The sequence below is a fragment of the Dermacentor andersoni genome, chromosome 8, assembly GCF_023375885.2.
Source record: "Dermacentor andersoni chromosome 8, qqDerAnde1_hic_scaffold, whole genome shotgun sequence".
NCBI lineage: Eukaryota > Metazoa > Arthropoda > Arachnida > Ixodida > Ixodidae > Dermacentor > Dermacentor andersoni.
The window spans coordinates 29129215-29140639 of NC_092821.1; the positions used below are offsets into that span (position 1 = coordinate 29129215).

General features: G+C 47.5%; 1 long non-coding RNA gene across 1 annotated transcript; it reads left to right on the forward strand.

Annotated features, from left to right (window-relative positions):
- The first annotated feature begins 7271 nt into the window (after nucleotides 1-7271).
- LOC140220006 (uncharacterized) lies at nucleotides 7272-10964 on the forward strand. The gene is made up of 3 exons (XR_011896253.1): nucleotides 7272-7515; nucleotides 8352-8463; nucleotides 8671-10964. It is a non-coding gene; the product is annotated as an uncharacterized lncRNA (long non-coding RNA).
- Nucleotides 10965-11425: the final 461 nt, after the last annotated feature.

Consider the following 11425-nt stretch of genomic DNA (forward strand, 5'->3'; position numbering starts at 1 on the left):
AACTAACTATTGCGCCTTTGTCCCGGCGTTTGGTAGGAGCAAGCGGCCATCACGTGGAAAATTTGGGTGAAGTCAAGATCGTTGCAACAGTCGACATCAAGACATTGGGGCATGAATTTGTCATGGCTACGCGGTTATGTCATGACGAAGTGCTTCTAATCGAGGACTTCCTACTGGCTTCAAGAGCCAACTTTGAGGTTCCCAAAGTTTTCCCTCGTCTGTTCCTCTGCTACAAACGGTCCACCTCATTAGGGAGCAAGAACTACCTGCTTTATCACCGTAGTTCCAGGGGAGTGGCATCGCTTCGCCAGAGATAAAGATTGTGTGATGGTCATTACCAGGAGAAGGCTCTTGTACGACCGCTATTCAGTCGTTGCGGAACCCATGCTTACAGATGCATCAGATCGGCTTCGCCGCTAGTCACATTAGCGAAGAAAGACGGGAAAACTCGCATTTGAATGGATTATTGATGGCTCAACGCAGCGACTGAAGACATTGTTTACCTCTTTACAAAGATCGAAGATGCCCTGCAGGCGTTCAGCAGGAGCAAGCAAGTGCTTTGCTGTCATAGACTTGATTTTTATCAAATCGCCATGCATCCATAAGACATACAGAAGACGGCTTTTTTGACACCTTGGGGTCCTTAATTAATTCCTACTGATTTCATTTGGCCTTAAAGGGCCCCTGAAACGGTTCGGACGAATTTTGTAGACGCGTAGGGTACAGCTTAAGTAGAACATTCGCACCACAATTTAAGTGAAGCGTTACGTATTAATGGAGCTACAAGCGATTAGAAGTTACCCTCCTCCCTAACCATGCTTTTCCTCCTCAACTTGTTCGCCGAGCGAGCGGGGCTAAGCTCCGCCTTCGTTGGTTCTGCGTCACGATGCGACGTCACATCGTCCACTTCCGGTTGTTTTGGAGCCCGTCCTCGCGAGACCTCTCCGCTAGCCGCTTGGTCGTCGACCCCAAGTGAGAGCTATCAAAGCAGCGTGCGTTGCGAGCATTCTGTCGTAGCGCCGAACGTGTCTGGTATTCCGGTAACCACAGGCAAGCTGGTCATTTCGGCAAATGACTGGAGGCATAAACTCAAGCTGATGAAGGAACTTTAGCGTAGACGTACGTGAGCGGCCTGATCGGTCTGCACGGTCCAGACACTTGTTGGCGCAGCGCTTAACCTGCCAAACAAAGCGCTAATGTTGCTCTAACCAAGTGTAAAACATTTTAAACATTTATAAAAACAACGTGTTGATGATTACACTCCAGCGAAAAATACACACCAGCAGCAAAGAAAAATACACTTCGTTGCTGCTACTGTGTATGGTTGAGCTCTGTGCCACAAGGTGGCTGCACCATGCAGACCATTCACAATGACTCACATTTGCCCTTCTGCTCATATCATGGCTCATCGCATTACGGCACAGTCAAGCGACCAGACCCTCTCCCCTTGCGCTTGCGTTTGCCCTAATACTGGACTCGCGAAACGCTATTGTGTTAGTAATCTCCCGGTGTAAAGTGACGGCCACAAACGCGCAAATCCTGGCGCCGATCGGAGAGCGGCAGTCCGATGCGCAGCAGCCAGTTCACTCGTACGCTGCCTTGCAGAGGGACACGATGTCGCAGCTTGACATATTGCGAGTCGCTACGTTTGCAGTCCACAAGGCAAAAAGTCGAATCATAGTGCTGGCGAAATGACTGAGACCGACTCTGACCGCGGAGCTCTCGTCAAAATGGAGTACGTTGTAACACAAGCATACGACACTTGCTGTGTGCCGGAAGTGCTTAAGTGTACTGAAAAATTGTTCTTGTGCATTCTCTTTATGTTGCTTTCTTTTTATCAAAACAAATTAACTAACATTCCAACTATTACGAAGATCATTTGTTTACCATAAAGTAGAAAAATTGTCGATCACGCGCCCTGGTCAGCCAATCGGATAGCTCGCCCCACTGACGTCATATGGGTGATTTCGGTCATATGGGTAGGGGCGGCTTAAAATTCCGCTGAGCAGTGTGCTGCCATCGGCAGCGATGTGCATTTTTAAACCCTTATAATAAATTGCACGCTTTACGCGGAGCACTTAGATGTGTCAATTAATGATCAGAAGGACCTACTCTAACGACTCCCAACGTTGGTAGAAAATCGTCAAAAGCGTTTTAGGGTCCCTTTAAAGATGCTCCATTCATGTGTCAACGAACCGCGGATACAGTCACTGGCGGAATTAGGAATAACAATGCCCTGGTCTACATGAGTTATTGCGTAGTCTTCAATCAGAGGTTTCAAGACCACGTGTCCCCGCTGGGGGAGTTGTTTTGAACGTTCCAGAAAGCAGCTTTGAAGTTTGAACCACAGAAGTGTTTCTTTTGCACTGCTATTACATTGGGCATAATGTCACAAAACATTGTGTAAGTCCAGACCCACCGAAACTGGCATATCTTCTGATCTTCCAACTACCTCGAACAGTGCAGGAGCTCCAGTCATTCATGGGACTTAACTCATACTTGAGGAAGTTTATCCCTAACTACAGCATTATCGCTGCACCTCTACGATCCCTTCACAAGAAGAAATCAGCTTTTTCCTGGGAAGAGGATCAGCAAGTGGTATTTGAGGCATTAAAGTATTCTTTGTGCCAGTCACCTGACCTTAAGCTGTTCTCGGAGAAGCCAAATTCGGTGTGCAAATACACACAGACGCATCTCGTCTCGACTTAGGAGGCTTGTTGATGCAAGAGCATGCAGAGTAACGATACCGCCTGCGTTGCGAAAGGGCCAAACAGACGATCAAGCATATGGTTGCCATGACTATCGCTGGAGGAGTAAAGCGGGCCGATGTACTCCCGTACGTTGTTTTTCGCTACAACATTGGGTGCCAGGACACGGTACGCCAAACTACATTTTTCTTGGTGCATGGTAGAGATCCAGTGCTTTCACTAGGCGCTGATACAGCCGAGGAGAACTTGAAGAACTGTAAGAATAGTCCAGTTATGGCGCATTAGTGCGCAAAAAACTGGAGAAAGAGAGCTTGCGGCCGCGTACATGAGACTGGCGCAAGGAAAACAGGACTACTTCAAAAAGCAGCGCAAAAACGTTTTGTTCGAAAGAGGACTAGTACTTAAAGCTCCACCTTCCGTTGTTAAATCGACCACGTGGTACAACTGCCCTCACAGGATAGGGAACAGACTGTCTCGCGTGAACTACTAGATCGAACTCGCCGGTGACATGGGAATAGACATTGTGCATTTGGAGAAATTGAAGCTCTACCTCAGCCCAATCACCGGCATGGAACAACTTCGTGCTTCGGACTTAGTTGCACATGTGCCCAACGCTTTGTGGATAGAGTGCAGTGTGTGGTGCAATATAGTGCCGTATATTTTATTTAGCTTTCGTGTGTGAAAATGAGACGACAATGCTTGCCCTTGTATATAATTAAGAGTTGAAAGGTAAATTTTTATGTTGCTATGATGAATGTTATGTGTTGTGTAATTTGCGTTCTATGCAGTAGGGACGACCAATTTTTATTTTCAGAACGGTTCTATACAATGCACTTCTAGAGCACCACGATACGGATCATGTGGGATACACGAGTTCTATGCAAGTAGGTGAAAAAGTCGGTACTTTATTTACAGTAAGCAATTTACAACGCTCATACCGGGGCAAGGGCTAAAGACGATCGAGCCTGACAAAGGCACCTTACCCTCTGCAGTTGGTGACAGTTAACATGCTTCGAGTGCAGCACAGTCAAAGCACGCTTTTAATACATTAGGTTCAGAAAAACAGTCAACTGGTAATTTGCAAGAGTACACATATCAAGTCACACATAAACAAAAGTCTCTTTAAATCATCTTTAAAAATCTTACAGAAGAGTTCGACCACAGCAAAATACACAGCTAAAGAAAATTGTTTCGTTATGTCTCGTATAGTGGACGATAGAATACTGGACTTTTGTTAACGGAGGTTAACTGGGTTTATTAAGCATGGAGTACACAGGAATGGGTGTGGTTTTTCCTCAGTCGATCCCTCCAAGTCCAAAGTGTTGTAAATATCAACCAGTGAAGAACCACCGACGGTCAAAAGAAGCGCTACTTGCCGGTCAGATGGTGCTCTGGCTGTGTTAGTTGCTTTGAGGTACAGCGTGAAGCTCTGCTTCAAGGCTCGCCATTGTTCCGCAGCGTTTCCTCTGGAGTCGAATTTCGCAGGTGCAGGAATCTTCTCCATTGCTGATGCGCTCATCCTTGAACTAGTTCACTTCTGACACCATGTTTTGTTATGTCTCGTATAGTGGACGATAGAACACTGGACTTTTGTTAGCGGAGGTTAACTGGGTTTATTAAGCATGGAGTACACAGGAATGGGTGTGGTTACATGGAGGTACAGAGAGTAGAGTGTCTTGAGACGGGGCGGCGGCCGACCAGCAGGAGAGGAGCGGGAGAGCCAGACGCAACTTGATATGTCGTCTGCTCAGAGTTCATCGAGGAGGAGGGCTGCCGCGACGGTGGGAGCGGAGGTTTCAGAAGGGGCGCGTGGCCAGCACGTGCTAAAACCCCTTAAACTTCGTAAAGTACTGCCACGCTTTGAAGAATAGAGACTTTTAGCTCAGCGGGTTTACGTTTCGCTCCGCTCGCGGTCTCCACCGTTGCGCCAGCGGAGCGGCTCGCGAAAAAAGAATTTTAGCCCGGCGGATCACTCACCCGCTCGAGCGGGGTAAAGAGCGGGGCGCTCTGCTGCCCCACCTAGTGGTCCGAATAGGAGTTACTGAGAAATGAATTTGAATTACGCTTGCTTTTATTATGCAAGAAATGTTGAATAAAGATATATTACATGCTCTCAGTACATTATTTGTTAATAATGTACTGAGTACTAATGTACGGGTCAGCGCCGCAGTCGCCGTCGTCGATGCAGAACTACCGGCGTTTATGTTCGCGGCTGCCATCTTGCATTTCCCATACACGCCCGCGCGCGCTTACGCACGCTCGCGCGCTGCGTATACCCTCCGCTGGGGAGTGCTTTCCAGCGGGCGTAAACGCTGCTCCGTAAAACCGCTGGCCGCATCAGCGTGGTGCGCATGCGCAGTCACGTCTCCGCTCGCCCGCTCCGCTCCGCTGGCCGTAAACCCGCTGGGCTAAAACTCTCTAATGCCACCTCCTCCTCGCGCGCTCTGGCCGAGGCCGACGCCGCCTGGTTATTGGCCTAATAGCATCACGTGAACCCTCGCGCCGTGCATCAGCGTCATTTTTGCTCGAGGAGCGTCTACGGAGTGGCGAGGAGTGCATGTTGGCGCCGTTGCTACGCTCGAACAATGTAGGCGGCGCCACGGTCGAGGAGGGAGCGTGAAAGAGAGGAGAAACGAGGAGGAGTGAAGGCGGAGGAGGAGAGTGTCGCTACTTTACAAAGTTTAAGGAGTTTTAGCACGTGCGGGATGGTGGCGCCATCCCTTGAGCCTTCTTGTAAGAAACCCTGGAAAAGATTCGGTCTGCGACTCAGAGAGATGAATCACTGCAAAGGTTGAAAGCCATCATTTTGTCAGGTTGGCCACAAGATAAGCGTCAACTACCCCAAGACACGCGCATGTATTTCACACACAGAGATGAGCTTACAGTTGAAGACAACCTCATTTTCAAGGGATTACGTCTAATCGTACCAATTTCTCTGAGAGGTGAGATCAAAGCAACGCTTCACTCATCACGTCTTGGGATTGAGAGCTGTCTAAGACGTGCTCGTGAATGTGTCTTTTGGCCAGGAATGAATGCAGAATTATAAGACCTCATCGCAGGGTGCGAAGTGTGTCAAAAGCACGCACACTCCCAGCAACGAGGAACTCTCTCCTCACCCAGAACCAAGCTATCCATGGGAGCGCGTTGGATGCGACATTTTCGAATTGAACGGAAATAACTTCTTGATCAGAGTGGATTACTACAGCAACGTTTGGGAAGTGGACCAACTGAAATCAATGACCTCCAATCAAGTAATACTCAAACTAAAGTCTCACTTTGCAAGACACGGAATACCAAGAATCCTGATAAGCGACAACGGACCACAATTCACCAGCGACGAATTCGACAACTTTTCGAAAAGCTGGAACTTCGAACATAAAACGTCAAGCCCAGCAACCCGCGTTCCAATGGAATGGCTGAATCAGCCGTAAAGACGGCAAGAATGCTGCTCAAGAAAGCAGAAGACAGCCACTCAGATCCACAAATGGCGTTTCTTGATTACAGAAACACTCCGCTGCAAGGACTCAACGCTAGTCCAGCGCGATTACTCATGAGTCGCCGCACTAGAACGACTTTGCCAACACCATCGGAGCTACTGCAACCTAAAGCAGTCGACGTGAGCGAGAAAAGGCGAAAAGGCAAAAAGCAACGTTGTACTACAACAGACAAGCCAAGGATTTGCCGAGCCTAAGCGAAGGTAAAAGTGTCACAGTTCGACCACTGAAAGGCAGGGCATGGGTCAAAGGGACAATAGCTAGAAGAATTGACGAAAGGTCGTATGAAGTTCAAGTAGGTGAAAGAGTGCTGCGAAGGAACCGAGTATTTATCAGACCAAGACCTTCCGCGACTGCCGATAGCAGCCAACACAAACAGCCCGACACTACACCGCAACTAGAAGAGGGTACCAGCGCGACAAATCAGGCAAACCGCACCACCATCAGACCTCAAAGAAACACAATACTTCCCAAGAGGTTCGAGGATTTTGTCGTCGGTTGAAAGGTCATCACCAAAAAAAAGGAAGGATGTTACAAGAAAGCTCAAGAGATGGCGCCACCATCCCGCACGTGCTAGGGTGCCGCGATGCCTGCTCGCCGCACCGCCGTTCCAGGGTGGTGACAGCTTTTGTACCGCTCCGCGCCGCCGTTCGGCAGACGCGCCGCCATTTTGGTTCGACGTTGCTGCCCGCTGCACGTGTCTCCCGTGCAGTCGACGAGTTGGCAGGCCCCGCACACTCTCAAGTTCAACAAATGGCCACAGAGGGCGAAAAAATCGACCGCGCGCTGCTGCTAACAAAACCAGCATAGTAATATCACTTCGGGATGCTTACGTTAGTTTGAACATTTTCCGCTGGAGGCGCCGTAATAAGCGCAATTTTTTTTGCAAACTTTCTCCTACAATTACTGAAGCACGTTTATTACATGAAAAAGAGGGCGACATTATCATTGCTAATTTGATATTGTATTCTTTGTAAGTAAGTTTATTGTTTCTTTGTCATTATAAACGCAAATAGCGTTCAGCATCATCGATCTTTCACGTGACCTCGGGCCTGGATTTAAAATTTTTACCGGTATTTTCGAGTACATGGCGGCACGGATTCATTCGTTCGTGCGCTCAGACTGGTTGCTTCTTTTTCGCTAAAACTAGTTTATTGCGCTTCGATGTCACGCGTTATTTAACCTGGGGTGAAGTGACGTGTTTGCAAGCGGACATGTAAGCCCGAAAGTTGGGTATTGGTCGTGAGCCATTCGGAACACGTCTGCATCGAAACGGGAGCTGGATTCTGGTGCGGCTGACAACGGTAATAACGGTGAGTCGTTTAACACCGCTGCTTGAATCGTTATATAATATTCGTCTCATTAACTTACAGGCGGAGACAAGTTAACGAACTAGATCCTGCGCAGCATATGGCAGTCGGGATCCTCCGTTGCTGTTTCCTAAATAAACCGTTACTGGCGAGGCTGTCGTTATACACACAATCGGGAAAGAAAGAGCGATATCGGAACGCGCGCCTCATTTTTCATCTTATTGTAGCCGTGGCCATAGGTGACTGGGTAGCCTTAACAATATACGTATAAAACTTATTTTCGAGTCCGCCGGCAACTTTTTTCGTCCACAAAATCGAATAATCCTTTGGTAAAATGATGTGAAAGTACAGAATTTAATGTATTAAACAGTTGCAAGCGTGATAATTCACTCATATTTCGTACTTGTTGGTTCCAAATGTTCTTGCTATTCAGTTTGGTTTACCGTAGGGCATTTATTTTTGCAGTACTGCAGCAGTGCATCACGTTCGTGCAGAAAAATAATGCATCAGTTTTAATAGCTTCATGACTTTCATGTATTTGCTTGTGGAACCAGCAGTGTGATCTCTTCCAGTGTATAAATGAACGCACAAATGTTCTCATTTGTGATATTAATAATACTTAAACTGTTCACATGCATTGTATAGTTAGGCAGGCATAAATTTATGGACAACAGCAATATTTATTTAACGTGGTGCTTAAGCGCCCTAGAACAGACAGGGTATATTTGCATGTGTTCTGTAGTCGCAAACCATTACAATATATATGTCACACCTTGCATTTCATATTGCAAAATTGTGCTTTTTTTCAATTTCTGATTCAGTCAAAATTTCTGTTCCAGACATGCAGTAATGAGGATGGCACCAGTATAAAGCAACACACTCCACACACTAAACAGAAGCTGCTGCCTGCTACAACAAGGCCATTGTGTGGACATTGGCTGCTACTACAAGGTAAACAACATGTGGTTCAGAAATAAATATGCTTGATATATGCTGTATTGTCTTGCTAGTCTTGAGATACATGTCATTTGTTTGCAGCGGAAATGAATGTTTGCTCATGTTTATGGTTCAGTATAATTGGTTCAAACATAAAAGAAAACACACATGAGTTTGGCTAATCTGTGCTGTATCTCATGTGTCACCGTTCTGCCCCAACAGAGTCCATGCCAAGCATACCTTGGTCATCACAGGAGCTCCTATCCACACCAACAGAAAGGGGCTGGACCTGAATTTGCAAGGCTTTTACACCACCAACAAAGAAGCGCATGCAGAAGAATTTACATGACATATCAAGTCTGCAGAGCACTGTGTCAAGACTGAAAAGAGCTTCAGCCACCATTCCACCAGCGCGGACAAATTGGCTTAGTCATCCAGGTAACTCAAAAAGGACTTTATGGAAATTCTTCGTCTTCAGATGCGCCTGCAACTTCTGATCAAGCACGGACGACGCTGGCCAAAAGAGTTCCATCAGTTTGCCCTTAATCAGCTTCCTGGCCATGTCAATTCCATTTGTGCCAAGTGTAATTTTTCTTCTATAAATGCAAGCTTTTTCATTGCCCATTCTCGTTAGAGATCATTCATCCTCATCCAAACATAAAGGTCAACCGATTCTTCGCTGATACTTAATACCAGTCACTGTCTAGTAGCATAACATATCTGTAGCAGTACCTTTTAGTGCATGTTGTCATGCACAATTCCTCTCCTGAAATAGCTGATGCAACATCGACATGTTTCTTGCATTAACCTACGCACTGTTTGCTATGCACCATTTTACTTTTCTTGATGTTTTTGGCCTTCATTGCTTGCAGAGCAGGGTGGCTTCTCTCTTGAATGCAAGCTTTCTCATTTTCCATATTCCTAGTCTCGTTGATGGTTGCTCTTCTTCCTCGATAGCCTGGGTCTTTGCGCAAGCTACACTGAATGATAGATTGCAGAATCTGGTTTTGCTGCCCCACATGGTTGTGGTCGCCGTGTTACATTTCTCGGATGTGGGGGCCTGCTCAGTTACATTGGTAAGCAGTCTCTCGAGGTAAGCATTTGCTCCTGCAGTCCGCACAGCGACATAGACTCCCAATTTACACACCATGATTCGTGCTCCCCGTTCAGCCTTTCCTGCTGTAGCCATGTGCAAATTGTGCCTGCGGCCTTTCTCAGTCGCAATTAAGCGCGAACGGAGACAAGCATACATGCTTACATGGTCCAACGTGTTTGAAGTTCATAGCCACATGGGTGGAAAGGCCCGCATAAATGGCTGCCGAAGGTGATGCCCACGAAAGCGACTTGTCCATATTGAGACAAAGTGGGACACCAAATGTGAGCCACACATTAGTGGCCCTCGACAGAAAAGAAACATGCAGGTTGGAAAGGAGTTAACGCTAAAATGCCGGATAGTCCATTTCGCTGTGTTGGTTGTGGCAGCAGATGCCTGCATCACCTGATTGCTTCGCAATGGAAGTTGCTCATCTTCAACGGCAACTGTCGGTTCAAACAGGTGCGACGCTCTGTCCAATCTGTTTTTACTGCTGTTTGTCGCTCGTTACCAGACCACCACATGCGACGAAGGCAAGCATTATGCCTGTAAGTAGGCAGCTGAATGTATCCTAAGAGACCCGTGTATGTGAATGCTCACTGTTGCCATATGGTTTGTAGCCAATGTATAATGTATTCTCTGAACACTATGTGGTGAATGATTGCAGTTTATTTTTGCTGTTATCTCACTTGGTTACGGTCGCCGTGTTATGCTTATCGGATGTGGCGGCCTGGTCAGTTGCACTGGAAAGCAGTTTCTCGAAGTAAGCATTTGCTCCTGCAATCTGCACAGCGCCATAGACTCCCAATTTACACACCGTGATTCGTGCTCCCCGTTCACGTTCAGCCTTTCCTGCTGCAGCCATGGGCAAATTGTGCCTGTTGCCTTTCTCGGCCGCGATTAAGCACGAACGGAGACCGGCATACGTGCTTACATAGTCCGACGTGTGTGAAGTTGGGTGCAAAGGCCCGCAAAAGTGGCTGATGAAGGTGATGCCCACGAAAGCGACTTGTCCATATTGAGACAATGTGGGACACCAAGTGCGAGCCACACATTAGCGGCCCCCGAAAGAAAAGTAACGTGCAGGTTGGAAAGGAGTTAAGGCTAAAATGCCGGGTAGTCCAAGTCGCTGTGTTGGCTGCGGCAGCAGATGCCTGGTTCACCCGATTGTTTCGCAGTGTTAGTTGCTCATCTTTAACGGCGACTGCCGCTGCAAACAGGCGGGACACTGACCAATCTGCATGAGCCGCTGGTTTTCGCTCGTTACTAGACCGCCATGTGTGACGACGACGGTGAGCCGTTTACGAGCTCGCGTCAAAGATTCCAGTGTATCTCGACATACAAATTTTATTTCTGCTATTGCACGAGAATGTACATACACTGCTGGTCTTCTGCCAATAAAGTCGCACGTTCTGTTCACTCACTTGTGGCTTGTTTGTATGGGCGTCAGTAGAGGCTCTTTGCTCTCCTGGCAATTAGAACGCACCGGCTACGCGGCAGCCGAGGCGAGTACGGCGCGTACGAGCGGATGCAAGCGTACACGACCGGCAAAAAGCGGCCATATTGAATAATGCTCTAAAAAAAAAATGCGCAATTCCGCTTCCTGTTTTAGCAGCGTCATCTGGCGTCCACCTAGGTAAGTTCCATGCGCTGCCGCTGCTTATTTTCGAACCACTGCGGAAGGTACAGTTTCCCTTCTCTAAAGTTGTTCTTTATTCTATGGAGTTGGTGAGGCGGCATTTTCGTGCTCTCGTGAGCAACCGACATTGAAAACATTTTCGCACACGCTCTTGCAGTGTAACAGTATTCTTATCGTTCACGCGTGGGTGGGTGAACAAGATAAGAGAATGACGGGCTGCTGCGTTCCGCTGTGCACCGGCACAT